Source organism: Ictidomys tridecemlineatus, chromosome 6, assembly GCF_052094955.1.
Source record: "Ictidomys tridecemlineatus isolate mIctTri1 chromosome 6, mIctTri1.hap1, whole genome shotgun sequence".
Taxonomy (NCBI): Eukaryota; Metazoa; Chordata; class Mammalia; order Rodentia; family Sciuridae; genus Ictidomys; species Ictidomys tridecemlineatus.
In genome coordinates this window covers 35,900,216-35,920,556 of record NC_135482.1, presented here as the reverse complement: position 1 = coordinate 35,920,556, position 20,341 = coordinate 35,900,216, and the positions used below count along the sequence as shown (strand labels likewise).

At 35.0% G+C, this 20,341-nt stretch overlaps 1 long non-coding RNA gene across 4 annotated transcripts in view; it reads left to right on the top strand.

The window, feature by feature from the left end:
* LOC120888263 (uncharacterized) overlaps nt 1-20,341 on the top strand; it is a 60,599-nt gene that overhangs the window by 22,120 nt on the left and 18,138 nt on the right. The window contains exon 4 of one of the 4 annotated variants that reach the window (XR_013440428.1): nt 2,504-2,641. The exons of the other annotated variants lie outside the window; for them this stretch is intronic. This is a non-coding gene — a long non-coding RNA (uncharacterized LOC120888263). The remainder of the gene's footprint in view (nt 1-2,503; nt 2,642-20,341) is intronic. 4 annotated transcript variants of the gene reach the window in all.

The following is a 20,341-nucleotide window of genomic DNA, read 5'->3' as shown; positions in this document are numbered from 1 at the left end:
GCAGCAGCAGCTGAACACTCCATTCTTCTTGAAAAGTTTCTCAATTGGAGCTGTGATGTCTGAGGATATCAGACTCTTGCTTCTTCACTCTTCCAAAGCGAACTCTGACAGTGATTCTCCAAAAGGCTTAGGACTCAGATTAGGGTAGCACCATTGATTCCTCTTTTTCTGGGGCTTCAGCCTCTTGGACTGTGCAGCTACTTGTTATTTGGGCTCTCCAGCCTGCAGATGACCATTGTGGACTATCCAGCTTCTGGTTGGGCAAGCCACCTTAATTAGTCCTCTTTTAATAATTATGCTTCCCGTTGATTCTGTTCCTCTAGAGAACCCGACTAATACAGAATGTTTCTTTGACTAAGATGTAAGATACTATAAAACAAAGAAGCTACAGACTGAGGCATCTAGTAAGATGTTACAATGTGTTTCTTGAAAAAAACTATGCAATCAATCAAAATATTTTCTTTAGTTTTTCTCATAGATGTATTTAAACAGCTCTAAGTATGATGCAGTCGTTTGAATGTACCACATCCATGGAAAGGAATGCAATTTCTTACTTATTGAAATTTCCCTAACTATATAAACTGTGACCATCTTTAGTTTCTCTTGAACAACCTTCAAGCATTACCAAAGCACAGAACTAAGGCCTAAAATATTATTTGCATTTTATATCTTTGGCTACTTCAATTACTGGAAGTGACTCCCTTTAGTTTTTGCTCTCTCTTTAGGCTTTGTTCTGTTATCCACATGCCTTTGAAAAGTTTGAGACATTTGGAAAATAGCGAAAGACCATACGCTTTAATCTTAGCTGGTTCCTTTTATCTTAATAATGTTTCTTGTCTGGTTTCAAAGAAACTTTTGACATATTTTTGTTCTCCAAAATGATAGCTTTAATCCAATGTAAGCCAGGGACATGAATGCAATATCTCTAAGATATTTTCTCATACAATCCCTGGACTCCATCTCTCCCCCATTTATTTTTAATATTATTTTGAAAGATTGTACTTTGTAACTTCATTATGAAATTTTCTATTTAACAGCATATTCAAAAAAAATATTGACAGAAAACTTTCTAGTTTGCATCCAATATTATAATCTTTTCTGTAAGCCTCAAACACTATAATTTCTTATTCTGTCATTTTTATGTTTTTATGATTTTATTGAGAAATAATTTATATGCTATAAAACTCACCCAGTTGAAGTGTTCAGCAAGGGGTTTTAAAGTTTACTCATAAAGTCATACAATTATTATTGCTATCTAATTTTAGAACATTTTAATCATCCCCATAAGAAGCCATGCCAATTAGCAGTTAATTCCCATTCCCACTGTCCCCAGATCCTAACTGATCACTTATTTCTCTCTCTAGATTTATCTGTTTGGGATATTGCATAAAATCATAATATATGTGAAGCCTGTGTCTGGCTTCATTCATTTATCATGATGTTTTGAAGGTTCAACCATGTTATAATTAGTTTCAGTATTTCCCACTCCTTTTTTATGCTGAGCCATCTTCCTTTGCATAAATACCTTATATTTTTTAATGCAGTTTTCAAATGATCACTTTTGGTTTGTTCCACTTATTGTCATTATGGATATTACTATGAATATTCATGCATGCGTTTTTTCTGTAGACATAGGTTTTCATTTCTCTTGAGCACAGGCCTAGGAGTGAAATTGCTGTGATCTTATCAAACAATTTTAGGAACTGCTACATTGTTTTCTCAGATTGTTGCACCACTTTTCAATCTCACTGGCAATTTTATGAGAGTTCCAGTTCCAGCCTGTTTGTTACTGTCTTTGTCCACTCACTTTAGCCATTGATGTGCTAGTGAAGTGGTAGCTCATTGTACTTTTGATTCGCATTTCCCTTAATAATTAATGATGTTAAGCATCTTTTCATATGCTTATTGAGCATTTGTAGATCTTCTTTGAGTAAATATCTTTTACTCAAAGAAGATCTACTATTTAGATACTTCATCTTTTTAAAATTAGAATTTTATCTTTTATAGTTGTAAAAGTTCTTCCCATATCTGAATTAATTCCCTTATCAGATATATAATTTGAAAATATCTTCTCTTAATTTATGTGTCCTCACTTTACTTTTTTGTTTTGTACTGAGAATTGAATCCAGGCACACATATTACTACTAAGCCTTATCCTTAGCCCATAACTTATTTCTTTTTATTTTGAGTCAGAGTCTTGCTAAATTGCTTCAGGCCTTGCTAAATTTTTGAGATTGGCCTAGAATTTGGGATCCTCCTGCCTCAGCATCCCAAATCTCTGGGATTATAGGCATGCGCTCAGCTCTTTTTATGTTCTTGATGATATCTTTGAAAAGTCAAAAGTTTTCAAATTTGATGTGGTTTCAATTTATTTGGGTTTTTTTCTCTCATGTTTATGTTTTTGGTTTCACATCTAAGAAACCATTGCTTAATCCAATGTCACAAAGATTTACTCTAACATATTCCTCTAACAGATTTATAGGTTTAGCTGTTTCTGTTTTAGTCAGCATTTTCCTGGTGTGATGAAAGGACCCTACCAGAGGAGGAAAAGTTTACTTGGGGTCTCATGGATTCAGAAGTCTCAATTCACAGAAAGCAGGCTCCATTCCTTGGTACTCTCTGGCAGATGAGTATAGTGGAGGTAAGTAACTCACTTAATGATCAGAAGGCAGAGAGAGAGAGACTCTACTTTCCATAAACAAAATGTATGCCTATAAGCTACGCCCCCAATGCCCACCTCCTCCAGCCACACTCTACTCTTACAGTTACCACTCGGTTAATCCCATCGGGGGATTAATTCACTGACTAGGTAAGACTCTTATAACCCAATCATTTCTCCTCTGAACCTTTTTGTATGTGTCACACATGAGCTTTGAGGGGACACCCCACATCCAAACCAGTTACATTGAGGTCTATGATCCACATACATATATTATCTGTATATGGTATGAGGTAGGGGGTTCTATCTTCACATTTTACATGAATTCAATGATTAATATTTTGAAGAACTGAAAAATTGCCAAACCATTTTCCAAAGAGGCTTTGCTTTCTCATCATTCCAATTTCTGCACAGAGAGCTAGTCTTTGTTACATCCATCCTCTATCCATTGTAGATGGAAAAAAATGGATATTAAATATTGAATCTGTAGATCAATTTGATATCAGTTTTCCTAGTACTATTTTTTGAAAAAAATATTCTTTTCAATTGAATTGTCTTGATATCCTTATTGAAAATTAATTGGGCTGGGCATGGTGGTGCATACTTGCAATCCCAGTGATTGAGGAGGCTGAAACAGGAAGATCTAGAGTTCAAAGCCAGCCTCAGCAACAGGGAGGTGCTAAGCAACGCGTGAGACTCTGTCTCTAAATAAAATGTAAAAGATGGCTGGGGAGGTGGCTCAGTGGTTGAGCACCCCTGTGTTCAATCCTCAGTACTCCCTGCCAAAAAAGCAATTGAACATAAATGTGAAGGCTTATTACTAGGCTTTCAATTCCATTCTACTAATCTGCATTTCTGTCTGTATACTAGTTCCATACTATTTTGATTACTGTAACTTCATAGTAAATTTTAAAGTCAGAATTGTGAGTGTTCCAACTTTATTCTTTTTCAAGATTGTTTTGTCTGTTCTGCATCCCTTGCATTTCAATATGAATGTTAAGATCATCTTGTTTATTTCTGAAAATATGGCAGCTGAGATATTGAATCTATAGCTCAATTTGAGGAGCACTGCCATTTAACAATAGTAGGTGTTGAGATTCATTAAGGCAGATGTCTTTCTGTTTATAGCTCACAAGTGAAGTTACTGGGACCTGGATCTTTCCTTGTGGAAAATATTTTGCTAATATAAGAATTTTTTTTGTATACTGTTTCTATTTGTTATAATAATATTCAGATTTTCTAATTTTTTCCTTAGTCACTTTTTATAGTTTGTATATTTCTAGGATTTGTCCATTTTATCTGTTATTTAATTTGTAAGCATCCTATTGCTTATAGTTTTCCCTTGTAGCTTTTTGAGATTTCTGTGAGGTAGGAAGTAAGATGTTCCTGGTTTATTTCTGAGTTTTAGTAATTTAAATCTTAGTCTATTTTTTCTTAGTAAGTCTGGTTGAAGTTTTATCAATTTTGTTGATCATTTCAAAGAACCAACTTTTGACTTCGCATATTTTGACTAATAAGAAAACCTCTTTCTTTAATTAATTTTACTTTAACACTTATTATTTTCTTTGTTCTGCTTGCTTTGGATTTAACTCTTTTTTACTTTGTGAAAGGAGAAAGAAAGAATATATTTCTTTTTAAATGTATTTAGAGGTATAAATTTACCTCTGACCACTATATTAGCTGCATTCCATAAGTTCCAATATACTGTTTTCTTCTTCTCATTCTTCTCAAAGTAAATTCCCTGAGGATTTCTTTTGAGTCATTGGTTACCTAGGAGTGTGCTAATTACTTCTAATTGTAAATTTCCTGTGTTCTCCTTTTTCCTTCCTTCTGATGATCCATTCCATTGTAGTTGAAAAACTTTGTATGATTTCAGTCCTTTTAGGTATACTGAGGGTTATTTGATGGACTGACATATGGTCTATACTGTTGAAAGTTCCATTCACATTTGAAACAAATGTGCATTCTGCTGTTATTGGGTAAAGTGTTTTGTAAATGTCTATTCAGTCCAGTTTGTTGATACTGTTTTTCAGGCCTTCCATTTCCTTGTTCTTTGCCTGCTCTTCTGTCCATTATTGAAAACTCCAGAATTTCCATTGGTATTCTATTTGGTGAAGTATTCTCACGTTTCCTTTAGTCATTAAGATATGGTTTCTTCTAGCTCTTTGAACATAATCGTAATAGCTGATTTAAAGTCTTTTTCTAGTAAGTCCAACATCTGCCTCCCCTCAGGAAAGTTTCTGTTGGTTGATTTATTTATTTTTTTTATGTGTATAGGCCCTACTTTCTGATCTCTTCCTGTTTTTTGCAAGTTTCTGTTTGAAAACTGCACATATAAAATAATATAATGTTTTAATTATGGAAACCGAACAACCCCTCTCTACCTGGGGCTTGTTTTTGCTATTGTTTTTTGTTGTTGTTGTTTTGTTTATGCTATTGTTCTTTTGCTTGTGTCTGCTCTTTGCTTAATGACTTTCTTGTACTAATTTTGAAAATTCTATGTTCTTTGGTATATGCAACCAGTGAAGTTTCTTCTCAGTTAACTTTAGTGTTCAGTTAATGACTAGACAAGTGTCCTTAAAGGCCTTGAACCATTAAGTCTCCAAATCTGTGCCAAGAGGCTCTGTTTGTATGATGGGATACCTTCAATGTTCTATCTAGCACAGTTCAAACTCTGACTTAGTCTTTACTTCCTGTTTAAGCAGAGCACGAACATCAGTCAAAAAACGAGAGAGTAGGGTCTTAGGTCATTCCTGACATGTGGACAACCCTTCCTACGGGCATGTCTTTCTAGATTTTCAAGAATAGGTTGGACTTTTTCAAATTCCCCAATGGGTAGCTTATTTCTGTTTTCCCTTTTAAGATCCTTGGTCAACTTGTTATAGTTACAACTGGCATCATTTCTTCAGCCAATTGCAGTATTCAACAATTTTCGCTCAATGTTTTAACCCACAAATAACATCAGATAAGAATCACACAGAGGGAGTTTTTATTTAAGTCAAATAAAGGCAAGCCCCAAGCATGGAACTTTATGGAGTTGCTAATTGGAAGTTCAAATAGTGTACTTTTCTGGGAAAGGGGCTGAAGCTCCAAACCCACTCTGCTACCTTTCTTTACTGCTAGTTTGCTGGGTTTTACAGCTATATTGTGAGCTTATTGGTTCTGAATGCTATCTTAGAACCAGGAAGAAGATGAGGGAGTATTACTAGATAAAATGCCATAGTGTTTATGGTTCTTACTGAAATTCAGGCTTTCTTTTTGTTTGTTTGTTTGTTCTTTGTTTGTTTTTGCCTTAAACTTTTTGTGATTATGGCAAGACGTTGATTAGCTAATTTCCATAACTTTTAAGCAGTTATTGACTTTCATTGCCAGTGTGCTCATTGTCTTTTTGGTAGGAGATTTTTCAGAGGATTTTTACTCTGCCATTTTGGAAATGCCATCTCTTCTTGTATGTCTCAGTACTTCTTAACTCAGCCCTCCAAATAGACTCATTCTATTCCATGTCATTCTCTCCCAAATTTTACTGATTTTTTTGTTGTCTATTTCAATTAATAACATTTTATGTATGCTTTACTAGCCCAAAACCTAGATAATTTTTTGACTCTTCTCTCTCTCTCTCTCTCTCTCTCTCTCTCTCTCTCTCTCTCTCTCTCCCCCCCCCCCAACTCCCCTCCCTCCTTCCTATTTCCTCATTTCATTTTCAATCCATCACCAAGTCTAATTCATATTATTTCCTATGTGGTCCTCAAATCCATTCACTGCTTTACATCCAAGGAAAACATCATCACTGAAGTCCTCACTATCTGACTCATGAATATTTCAATGACCCTTTTTAATTTTTTGGCATCCAGGCAGCCCCATCCATCCTTTATCCATATTGTAAACTACATGACACTTTTATATACAAAAATAGTCATTTCACTTTCATTTAAAACTTTTAAAATCCTTCTGACCAAAAATATTAGCATACATTCTCCCCTTTTTGTACACCTTCATTCTCCCCTTGATCTAGCCGACTTTACTTTCTCTTTTTTATCTTATTTCAAGTGTAACTCCCTCAGTGAAGAATTTTTCAGCTCTCTTGAGTAAATCTGATAGCACCATTCTCCTATCTTTTCTAGAAATAATTACAAGATCAGTTTCACCTTGGTTTATGTGATTATTAAGTTTAATATGTCTCATTTATCAAACCATTAAGCTCCATGAGGGCAGAGAGACTTTCTTATTTGCTTATACTTGTGTCCAGAGATTTAGCATAATGCCTGATGCAAATTTTGGGATCAGTAAACATTTGTCAAATAAATGGATGTTGATAAATGATCTGTCCTAAGTCTATACTGGAACAAGCAAAATTAATTCCATCCCTGTTAGCCAAGAAGTTAAATAGTATAACTGTCTAGCAAGTAAAGGAATCAGACTAAGTTTGTATATTTCTTCTTCAACATTTTACTCTTTTTTCTACTTTTCTTTTTTAAAATTTTTTATTTGTTTTAATTAGTTATACATGACAGTAGAATGCATTTATATACTTTTATATATCATACATGGATTGGATATAATTTCTCGTTTTTCTGAGTATACATACTGTAGAATCACATTGGTCAACATAATAATGGAAATATTATGCTTTTTTAAATTCAATGATATCTGGTAAAGGCAAACATGGAGAAATTATATACTCAATTTAGAGTTAATCAACATAACCACATTTTGAAAGTTCTTTTGACAATTGCATATTTTATTGAGTTTTACATTTATGTATTGTTATATAGAACTAATAAGCTAATAAATATTTTCTATTTAACAGATATTCTCGGATTAGCATCATGGAATATATAAGTTAAATCACATTATTGTCAAATTATTTGAGGACTAGCAGTGTTTTTAAAAAGTATTTTCAAAGCAAAGTTGGGGTAATTTTAAGTACTTTTCTATTCTATTGGCAAAGCCTTTGAAAACATTCATCCATGGTCAACTATATTCACAACATTGAATCCTTTGGTGGGAATATCATCAGTCTCCTAAATGATTGAATTGCTTCCTTATATTGTATAGATAAAAAAAAAAAGGAATTCCTGAGGATTGAATTGGGTTCTATTACTTTGGGCCTAGCACTAGAGGCCCAGGGTGCCAATGATACCCTATGCTCACATAATCTGACACAGTTTTTGGACAGTATCACTTTCCATTCCAGAAAGATTGTTGACATGGCTTGATTTGTCTCAGAATTGCTATTTTAGAACTAAGTATGTTGGTATAGGTTTAAAATGCTTCAGATGACAGCTTTGTATTTCTTTGCTTAACTTTTTAAAGCATTCCAACTTTAGCAATGCTGAGTATGATCTCGGTGTCAATTTTAGATTTATTCTTGGCAAGAATTGTCCTTGCATTATAAGCTGCATGTTTTCTACCTGGAAATAGTTATTTATTAGGAAATGTGTATGGTTTAGAATATTTTTTTTCTTCAAATGCAGGAAATGTTTTTCTTTCTTATTATGCTGATTTTCCCTCCAAATATAAAAATGAACTGCCGTTTCATTGTGGTGCTCACAATAATCCCCAAACACTTTACTAATGTTCATATTACTTTTGGGTTCCCCCCCACAAACACAATACTTGAATTAAATATGTCCCCAATAGATTTTTACCCTTTAACTGTATCCTTCTCTCTTTTTTGCACTGTTATTATATACAACCTCTGAATGACTTTATTATATTCAGAGCATGACTATTATTTCCTGCTATTTTTGTCTTTTCTACTTGAAATAGAGGTCTTTATTTCTCCAGCATTTTGTAGGATAGGAGCCCATTAGTTATAAAATGCAAAGGGGACAAATTTTTTCAAGTGAAACGATTTAGTACAGAATGATGTTATGAAAATAAATATATTTAGAGAAACATTTTTGCTCATTTTGCTTTGCTAAAGTGAAATAATTTCTACATAGAAATGTGTAAGATATGGCAATTGAAATACAATAATTTTTCATGTGGTTTCTGATAAATTTTAATGTGAACCTTTGATATTAGAATGGCTTTAGATTTACAGAAAGATTGCAAAAATACAGACGACATCTACCTCACACTTTTCCCTACTAACATATTTTATTAGTATGATAAATTTGTTACAATTAATATGACAAAACATCTGCACATTATCATTAACTAAAATCCTCATTGGGATTCCTTTAGTTTTGTACATAATACCCTCTATCTTTTCTAGGATTTCCACCCAGGAAATCAGTGACATTAGTCATGTCCTAGCCCCTTCTTGGCTGTGATAGTCCCTCTGACTTCCCTAGTTGTTGATATCCAGTTTTGAGGAGGAGTAATGGTCAGATATTTTGTAGAAGGTTTCTCAGTTGGGATTTGTCTAGTGTTTTTCTGATAATTAGTCCTGGGTTGTGTATTTTGTGCAGGAAGACCACAGTGGCAAAGTGCCATTTTCATCACATCGTATATATCAAGGGCTCACACTCACAACTTGACTGACTTCTGCTGTTAACCAGAGTCACCTGGTGGAGATAGTGCTCTTTGGGTCTCTCCACTGTAAAGTAACTCTTTCCCCTCCTTTTCCTTACTGTACTCTTTGGAAGTGTGTGACAATGCACAGCCGTGGCTTCAGGAGAAGAGAGTTATGTTTCACCTCCGAAGGGCAGAGGGGCTGCATACATTACTCAAAATTCTTCTGCACTAGAAATTTGCCTATTATCCCTGTTGTTTCTTTCAATCAGTTCTTTATATCAATATGAACTCATGAAAATTAATTAGACTCTGAGCTATCATCCAACACAACTTTTATTTGTTCATGTATTGATTTTGTTTCAAATTTCCCTAGCTTTGGCCATCAGAAACACTTCCATTTCTGATGACAGTCATCTCCTATTGTTTTCTTTTTCGTTTTTTAGCTCTTTACTTTCCATCACTGTGAGATGCTCCAGGCTCATTTTATGCATTTCCTGTCTAGTCCTAGAATCAACCACTGATCCAGGGAACCTCAGCTCCTATGCTTGAAGAATAGTGTTAGATATCAAGCTCCAGGTACCAGGTAGTCAATTATATTTTTTCCAGTTAAAGGAAAGTAATTTATCTTAAGCTTCTACTACTGCCCAAGCCAGTGATCAGCAATTTTTTTTCTATAAAGGGTCATATCATAAATATTTCAAGTTTTGCAGCTGTATGATCTTTGTTACTACTGCTCAACTGCTTTTGAATCAAAAAACTAGTCCCAGACAACATGTAAACACATCATATGGCTGTCTTCCAATAACACTTTACTTTCAAAAACAGGTAACAGACTGGATTGGACCCATATTCCAAAGTTTGCTGCCCCTAATATAATATGTATGTGTGGCTTGTGTGTATGTGAAGGAGAAGCTGAGAATGAGAAGGAGGATAAGAACGAAGGAGGAGAGTTGGGCGTGGTGGTGCATGCCTGTAATCCCAACAGCTTGGGAAGCTGAGGCACAAGGATGGCGAGTTCAAAGCCAGCCTGCCTCAGCATTGGTGAGGCCCTAAGAAACTCAGTGAGATCCTGTCTCTAAATAAAAGTTGAAAAAAGGCTGGGAATGTGCCTTAGTAGTTGAGTGCCCCTGGCCCCTGAGTTCAATCTTCAATACAAAAAAAAAAAAAAAGAATAAAGGAAAAGGAGAACACAAGGAGTGGGAGAAAACTTAGGAAAGAGTTATAGATTGAGCTCAAGTGTTCTTATTATAAAACCAGTGTTATTTTTATTTTGCTATACTGTCTTCCTGTCAACAACTCTTCAAATTATATTCCAGTCATTCCTTGTATTTTCTTTTTTCGTCTTTTAGATAGTAGTAGACTAGCTCATATATAGACTAATCAGATGCTCCAAGTGACAAAACTGTGACCATGATGCTGGTTCTACCTGTCATACCTGGATATTGATCTTTATTTTCTGTCACATATTTTATAGTTACATATTATAACTTACTTTAAAAAAGAGAGAGAGCCACGAAAGGTTATTGTTGAAAATGCCATGGGAAAGAATCATTCAAAGCAAATACATTTTCTAGCCAGCATGGTTCATGACCAGCTATGTATCTGTGTACGGTGTAATGAGAGGCTGTTTCTTTGGCAGCAAAAGCCAGTGCAGATGACAAATTCAACAATTGTGCACTCCACAGTCTAACAGAGGAAGACAATGAAGAAAGATAGATAAAACAATTTAAAGGTAAATTTAAACCTCAAAGGAAAGAGAAGAATGAGAATCAAAGAAAACCTAACATGCTAATGTGAACCAAGCTGATCCCTTTGATGATTTAAGTCATTGCTGGGCCAGATTCTTCCCTTCTACATCAATTCTGCCTTTCCTGGACCATTGTTTGAATAATTCCCTAGCGTTAGGCCTTTGCATTTATAAAATCCTCTATGAATTCTGGATACTAAGTTAATGTATTAAAATTCCTCCTACCAACAACCAGTTATTAGCAATAAACTGCCTCTGCCCCAACTCTGGAACAAGGTTACCTGTGGGGTAAATATGTTCTCCTTTAAATGGACATAAGTCAAGAATAATCAATAGAAAGCTGAAAAAGATAATGTATTAAAGGTAGATCACACAATATTCCGGATGCATCTGCCTTATGTAGGATGTAAGAAGTCTCCTATTATTGATTATATATTTTTCTAATTGTTCACAAGTCTGTTCCCCCAAATATCAATGACCTTTCTTAGACTTGTTTCAAATAAATTAAATCTCTCCTCCCATTAGGAAACTGATAGACCTACAGTGGAGTGGTTAAATAAAACACCAGTACATATTACTATTGATCATTCACTATATACACTTGGATCAAGGGCAAAGTCTGTGGGGAAGAGAATTAGTGTATTAGAAAGATTATTTAGGAACTAAATAATCTTTCCAAAAATAGTAATATGACTGATATTAATAATAGCAATAGCTTTGTTTATAGTCAAATAAACAGAAAGTACTTTTGGTTACTCAACTGCAGAAGGACTTAATGCAGATAATGGATTACAAAGTTGTTGGAAGGGCTTTGTGAACAGGAGTACAGGGAGGCATCCACTGAGCCAGAGCTGATATTACTCCTGGGCTATAGCCCCACTTTTCTCTTCTTGGTTGGAGTCTCTGCTGCTGCTGCTGCTGCTGCTGCTGCTGCTGCTGCTATTTCAGCAGAGCAAGTACCTGGGGCCCCCTTCCACTGAAAAGTACATCTGGCATTGCTGCTGCTACTTCTGCTAAAGGCAACTTCAAAAGGATAGAACTGACATTGTTTTAAATATTTTAAGATAGATATGTAGATAGGTAGATGTTCATTTGATTTTCATAACAATCCCTGTGGTAAGTATGCTTTATCTTTATTTTACTGATGGGGAAAATGAGTAACAAAGAAGCTAGATAATATGAATCCAAATTCATATAGCTATTAAGCGGTGGAATTAAGATTTGAACCCATGTAGAATGATTCCGGAGTTCAAATTTGCAATCATTGTCAACAAGCACAAATGCTCTATGCCTTCATTGATTTGTCCAAAGGAACATCCAGTCTTTTCCAGGTCTCTTCTAAGTGTTTTCGCTGTGCATCCACTCAGGTGTTTTATACGACCTAATCTTTACTTGCTACTGTTAGTGGCCAAACTGGACCTACCTAGCTCCTGCTGTTTGTGTACTCAACAATGTCAATAAGCAATTCCACATTGTTTTCCTTCCTGGGTCACTTTCCCTTACTATTGTGGTTACCTCCATAATGGCCTCAGAGTGAGAATAACAACTGTCCCTTCCTTTGCATGGTCAATATGAAGACCTTACTCCAAAATGGAACTGGCACTTGCTTTAAAAATCTGTAACACAGTTAAAGATGAAGCTATGAGTACTTGGCAGTGATTTACTGTGGTCTGGAGACAAATAAATATTATAAAAGCGCAGAATAAATTACATTTATGACAAAATAAGGTTGCTTTTGGAGGGTACCAGTCCAAACCCATTCTCGAAGAGTCCCAGTCATTGACATCGCCTTGCCTACCTCTACTGTAAGGCTGGGGCCCATTACTCTGACCCCATGGAATACTTATGAGCCCTTGTCTGCTACAGAGGCTCCAGCCAGGGATGGAGTTCTTTCACTCCAACTTAAAACTGAATTTCCCAAACTTATTGCTTTTCCCTTTCTAAGAAAAATTATCCAAATCTTGGGATGAAAAAGGATAACCACATGTCCTTTCTGAAGACTATACAATGCCTTGCCCAAGCTTATTGAATTCTCTAAAAGGATTCAGTTTTGTTTGATTTACTATTTACTATTGATAAAGTTCCAGACTGTGTAGTTAGACTTAACCTTTAGAAGACTGTTAAATTGCAAATGATTTTTGTCCAGTTGAGATGCAAATGATTCTGATAGAAAAAATAACCCCAAAGGTTACTTTTTATGGTCCTGGAGGACATTAAACAGTTTTGTATTTCATTTTGCATGTCTTTGCCACACTATGTTTCTTTCAGTAATTTTACATACGTTTTGTCTTTCCTATATTCCACTGGACTAGTTTAAGTTCAGTTTAATCCTTCATTAAGGTTTTGATATGCACTCACTATGTATTTTTATGAGTAAATATTTTATTTAGAAAATTATACCTTTAGAAAATTATACCTTGATACTCTGATTGGTTTCTCCATATGAATAGTAAAAACAGAAATGTCCACTTCCTTCAGAGCAAATCTCGATACCAAGTTTACACCTATCTATCGGTGGTATCCAGAAAACATGATAAGTGTGGTCCACATACAATGTAACCAAATACCTAAATGTTATAAATCAGAATTATGGGATGTCAAATAAAATGTATTCTATGCTTCTATCTTGACCTTCATAACGAATATATTGAAAAATATGTATTAAACTTCAATAATTTTATAACTAAAGGTTAATAAAATATTAAAAATGACCAAACTTAATTATTATATAACTTCTTCTTGGTTGTTTCATTGAAAATAGAAAGGTATTTAGATGATTAAGAAAATCTACATAAATTACTATGTACTCCTATTTATTTTTCTTGCATTCATGTCAAAAAATTCCAGGGCTTTTATATATTTAGTATTCTAGTGACAATAATGTTAAATTAGACAGCTTTTTCTGAATCATAATTATGCTTACATAGGGGTTTATTCATTTATATTTTTGAGACAGGATCTTACTATGTTGCTAAGTCTGGTCTTGAACTTGCAATCCACCTGCCTCAGCCTCCTCAGTAGCTGGGATTACATACATGTGCCAACATGCCCAAATGGTTTATTTGCTTTAATAACTTTATTTAAAAACTGTCACAATACTTAGGAATAACTCTACAAAATCATATTCAAACATTGTAATAGAAATAATATTTGAAAAATTAACATTTAACAAACTATTATACAAAAATCTAATAATTTTTATGTAAGATTTTTATAATCTCATAATACAACATCTAGAACCATACATTTTTCTTGATTTTTTTCCCTAATTTTTCAATGTTGGGATATTGTAAAGAAAATTTAAAATAATAATAGAAAGCTTAATTTGCTCAACTTTCTCTTCAATCAGGACCATATCTTGAATTTATAATAGGAAATAATCTGTATAGAAATTAATTTCAGTATCATTATATGAGAATTTTCTCCTTTATAGTCACACAAATATTTTCCTTTTCTCAATTTCTTCATATTTCATTGCAAAGTGAGTTGTGTTACATATATCACATATAATTTAGGGGGGTAATGGGGATTGAATTTAGGGACACTCAACCACTGAGCCACATCCCAGCCCTATTTTGCGTTTTTATTTTAAAGAAAGGATCTCACTGAGTTGCTAAGCACCTCGCCATTGCTGAGGCTGACTTTGAACTCACAATCCTCCTATCTCAGCCTCCAGAGTCACTAGGATTATAGGCGTGTGCCCCTGTGCCTGGCTTCTCAAGCAATTTCTAATGAAAAAATTCATTTATCTTTAAATTCCTTAATAGTTTGTTTCAAACTGTCTAAAATTGAAATAGTCAGGTTTATATTTGTTTACCTTTTCAATTTTGCCAAAATTATCATGGGTAAGTAACAGTAATACCAAGTAACTTCAGAGAGCTCAAATTCAAGATTTATTTCATTTTCTTCAAAAACCTATAGTTTACAATTTTTTGTCATTCAAAATATGATTTTATATTCTTAATGCTATATCCCATTACTTACATCCACCCTAGTAGAGATTTGTAATACATGATAAACTTTTTCTGCAGTTGCGTGTGCAGCACATATACAACAGCTTGATCATTACTTACTTGAGCTTCACAGACAGAATGAAAACACGTTGTTAAATATTGTAGCCTAAAATTCCAATAGCAAAGAAGAATCTTTATGCTATTTCAAAGATATAATCTAAACTTAGACATATCCCATTGGAATTTCAGACCTGTTACGGAGTTGGCTGAAGAAGAAGAATTTTGATTCTGTGCTTTAAACAGATTCTTAATGATCTTGGGTTTCTGGAGCAAGGCACAGACTAATCAACACCATTTAGCAAGATAATAGTTTGAAGCAATATTTAAATAACATGAAATAGAGAAATTGCACAAATCCCTCCAAAAACAGAGCAAAATCTTCAAACATTCCCCTTTCTCAGCATTCCTAGGGTTTAGGGTGTAGTCTTGCCATTTGTTCCTCGTTTGAGAACCTCCTGCTGCTTCCCTAGCTCCTCTGGTGTATTTCCACTTAACAGCATGCAGTTGACCTTTCCATAGTGTTCCTGAGGGTGGCTAAAAGGTGTCATTTGGTATTTACTTCATGAAATAGATGAAAAAAAATTTTCCATTATTGGCATAGTTAAAGTCATTTCTTTGTAAGAGCTCAAAGTGCGCCCAAACAGCACAAAGACTGATCCTAAATTTTTTACTATATTTCTAGAATATATACATTGCTTCTTTTGCCTCATTTTTTAATGATTCACTATAGTTGTACATAATGGCAGGATTTGTTATTGCATCTCTATACATGCACATAATATAAGAATATAATTTGGCCAATATTATTTCCCAGTATTTCCCATTTCCCTCCCCTCCACTCTCTCTGGATCCCTTTCCTCTACTCGACTCATCACCCTTTCTTCTTTAACAGAAGATTTAGTGCTAGTTCATGAACTTGCCCTTGACAGCCTTTTGAGCAATTTTAAAAAATAGAAAAATGTGACTATTTTTACATACTTTTAAAACTATTTCATTTTCTGATATTTAGTGTCCATCTAGGTGCCCTGTGAATATTTGATATCATACTAAGTTTAGACAAGCACCATTTAAGAGAATATATGTTGAGAAATATATGCCATTTCAAATTTTCTAGTTATCACAATTTAAAAATGGCAGAAATAAAAGGAGAAATTAATTTAAATAATATATTTTATTTTACCTAACATATGAGAAAACAGTGCCATTTCAACATATAATCAATATAAATATTATTAAAATGTGTTATATTCTTTTTTTCCATAATAATCCTGTAGAAGCCAGTGTTTATTTTGTACCTTTCACACTTTGAACCAGCATTGGTTAGCTGCTACCATATTGGACAGTATAGAGATAGACCAACAAATGCTCAAATTTAAGAGAAATATGAATTCCTTATATAGGGGCCTCTATTAGCCATCTTTACAAATGCTTCACATTTTAAATGTGCCTCTGAAACCACAAGTTGGAATAGAAAGAAAAAAGAAAATGGTTTCTCAGTACTACCGGGAATGGTGCTTTGTTTAGGCAAGTCCTTACTGCTTACAAAAAGAGAAGGGATTTTATAAGTCAGTCTGTCTTTCCTCCTACCTTTTGCTGTTTTTCACCACTGAAATCATCTCTACTCTTGGACATGGGATCTATTTCAACTTTCAGCAGTGGCACAACACAGGAAGCTTCATACCTAACAGGGATTATCTTTGTTTAAATATCAAATAAGGATGTGAAGGGGCCCTTATTGGGACCTGAGCAGTGTTTATGATATGTGCAACCATCTAATGTGCTAGGCCTGCCGTTTAATTCCTGGTTGGAGCTCAGGAAATCCTGTCCCAAATGTCTGAGATTCAGCTCTTTTTATTTTACGAACAACTGTGCAATAAAAAAATACCATTTTAGCAGATGCAAATGTGTTGCTATTGCAGGGCATTCTGCTGCATCCATATTGAGAGAGAGGGTGGGGGGAGAAAGAGATTGATTTTGAAGAAAAAAAATATATATATTCAAAAATAGAGTTCTGATTAAGAAGATCCAAAGAATTTCCCCAGTTTCCCTCAAGAACAAAGAACGGGAGGCAGAACATTTGTTTTATTTATGTGTAACGAAATAGCCTAATAAAATGGTTCCCCTTTCCAACAAAGCATTTGATGCTCTAAGCGAATATTCAAATTACACCGTTTTCTCCTAAGTTCCTTTCTAAAACTCCTTTTCCAATTTCATCTTACTTTAGAATATGACTAACATTTTTCAAAACTGGGATCTAAAATAGTTAAAAAATGATTTTCCAACTCATTCATTCATTTATATAATCATATTTTATACTGCACCTGTTCCATCCTAGCCACTATTCCTTGTCAATAGAGGTAAAAGTGTCTGATCCATGCTTTTGGCCTCTTCAAATGATACATCATTTTCTGGATTATTTATGTGTCCAAGTGGAAATATTTCAGCAGACTAGGTGCCTTGGGAGCACAGAAGAAGTCTCTATTAGGCAAGCTGGCATAGCATCTATCCCCGGTGCTATTTCTCCAGGGTAATGAGAATTAAATTCAATTCCCCACATTAATCTGTATTCATCCTCTAACTATTGGTGACCTGGAAAACATGAATAGTCACAATTCAATTGGGGGGTTGGACCCAGCTGGAACACCCCTTCAATAATGTACTAAAGCTACAGAAAGCAATGAATTCAACCCAGTTACAGTCACATCTTTATAATCCACCCAACTGTCCCCATTATTCTGAAGGAGGGATCAGTGGGCTGTCTGTTATTTCTGATAACTTGCTTGGTTACTCCTCTCTATTGATGGGTGAAATAGTGCACTGAAAATAGCACCATTAAGATTGAAGATAACAACACAATGGCTTTTAGAATAATGTTAAGAATACAATTTGTTAGCTCCAGACAGCCATTGACTAAACTGTTTAGAAGGTAGAAAGATACTAGCAAGTTTAGGCTCAATAGTCCAGAAAATATGTCAGTGAATTCTGGCTCAAGAGGACTTACTAGAGTGATCAAAAATAATGAACTCAAGAAGAAAAAAAAATCAATAGTATTTATTCTGAATTACATAAACCATAGGGTATGGCAAATCTCTGATTTCTTTATTGAAAATACTTATAAAATTGTATTTGAATTAAAGAATATACATCTTATTAAATGTTCACCCTATAGTCCTTCAAAAGCTGGTTAAATGTGTGTGTGTGTGGTGTGTAAAAACACACACTCTTTCAAGTAGCTCGAAGCATGTTTACATATATTATTCGACTTATCTTCACAATAGTCCCTGTGAAACAGAAGGGTCAAGATTATCACCTCTTTGGAAATAGGGAGTGTGAGGGAACAATAGGTTAAATGAATAGAGGCAACCAAAAATTGATTTATAGCTTTAAAGCACTCTAAAATATAATCATGCTTAGTTTACAATTTATTTTTAGAAACAATGGTTTCCCAGATGTTTTATAGGCAATATTTATTGACTTAGACTTTATCTGATAATGGTAAAATTGGTAGTGGTTTGGGGTTACCCTAGAGGCTGATATTTTATTTCTCAAGATTTTAATCCACCTGAGAAAACAACGTCTGAATGATGCATATCTAAATACTAAGAGAATTTTGGTCAAAAATTAACTATGGATAAAATTTAACAATTTGGGCCTATGCATGAATACTCTGAATACTGGAGTAATTAATTTATGGATACACCTAAAAATGCAATTCACATTTCCTGATAGGCTTTACCATTCTAAACATACCTCACATAATCATTCGCTTTCAAATGTGTCATACTGGGAGGTTTCAGGAGGATATAAAACAGCTAATATACAATTCAAATTACTTTTATAACCTTGGTTCAAATGAAAAACTGGAAGAAAAAAAAGTCCAATAGGATTTAGTTACAAAAAGAAGTAACCATAAAAAAACCAGACAATAAATAAAACAAATCTCTTACCTAGCCTAATAGACACTCTGATGGTGGGAGACAAGCCTTGGGGAATGGTGTATTTCATGTCCTTGCCTAAGGGCAAAGCCAGGGAGGCTTCTAGCCCAGATTCCATTGTTGGGCTCCTCCCTTCGTCTTTCTCCAATATTGACATTCTCCTTTCTGTGTTGATCTTAACATATAAAAAGGTTTTTTTGTTTTATTTTTTTAAATCCAAGGCACCATAATACATTCCTCTTTTCCCCCTGTCTTTGTTCTTTCTCTTATATTTTTATTTATTTTTTATTTTTTAAAGAAAGTATAATGTCCTTGTTTAGCACCTGGACGGCCATCTTAAGTGAGCCACCATTTTAAGGAAAAAGTTTTGCTTTCCCCACCAGGGGCAATTCTGAGAAAGGCTCACCACTCCCTCATACCAATCCAGCCCCTAACTGCCTGCACTAGGACCTGCCAGCTCTGATCCCTGAGCCTGCCCCATAGAAGTCCCCAGAACCCAAGCCTGTTTTGCCTCTCTCCTATAGAGAGATGGTCTTTATTTGTCATCTCTCACAAATAAACTCTCTGCCTTATCTCTGTCTTTCAGTTCTTGCTTACCCATCTCTCGTCTCTCACTTTTCCTTCATTTTGGGACCAAAATCTGGAATCCGGTTCCCCAATGTGCCCATTCCCCTCTTTGAGGGTCACTGAGTGTCCCTGGGCCCGATCCAAATTCCATCATGGGACCAGGCCCTCCATACTTCCAAATGCCCACTCCGCACCCACCACCGCACCTTCCAGGTAAGACCCCTATCTCTGGTCAACCTAAATGACCAATGGGTCTGGGAAATGACTGTTGAACAGCTAGCATTCCCAGGGTTTCTGTGTGGTCAGGGGTGTCGTGATGGACAAAAAGTGTGACTTATGCAGTCAAGGGGGAGAAATAAAGACTGTCCATGGGCTCCTGCCCCTTTCAATGCTTTATTCATTCAAATCACTTAATACGATTTCACTCTATAGGTTCTTAATCAAGAAAATGACAATCCTTAATGCTAGGCACTGCAATAGACATAATCAGTTCACAGCAAACAATTCTAGATTAATTCTAAGCTGCAAACACACTTAATCATGACAGGCTCATGACAGATATTCCCTCGGCATGCTAAGCTCAAGGGCGAGATCTAAAGTCTCAAGCCTTAGGTTTTAAGTCCAGCAGATGCACACTCACTCAGACCATGGCAACCAGATCAGGAACTAAGGCAGGCTTCTCCTAGGGTGAATCTGAGGGCTGCCTGAGAAGGCGGTAATAGGGAGAAGTCCTTTTCTCACCAGAGTCAAGAGGCTGCTGTAGAGTTTGAGAGCAGTGAGAACAACAGAGGATCAGGCAGATGAGAAGTGTTTTCCTATCAGTCTAGAGCCTCCTCAGGCTCTCAGGCTTGTGTACATCAGTGTCAGCTGGATGAATGTCTGTTCATTTGTTCCAATATTTATACTAAATTTTGAGGTTTCTACCACCCTTTCAATCCCTATCAGCTGCTACCAGATT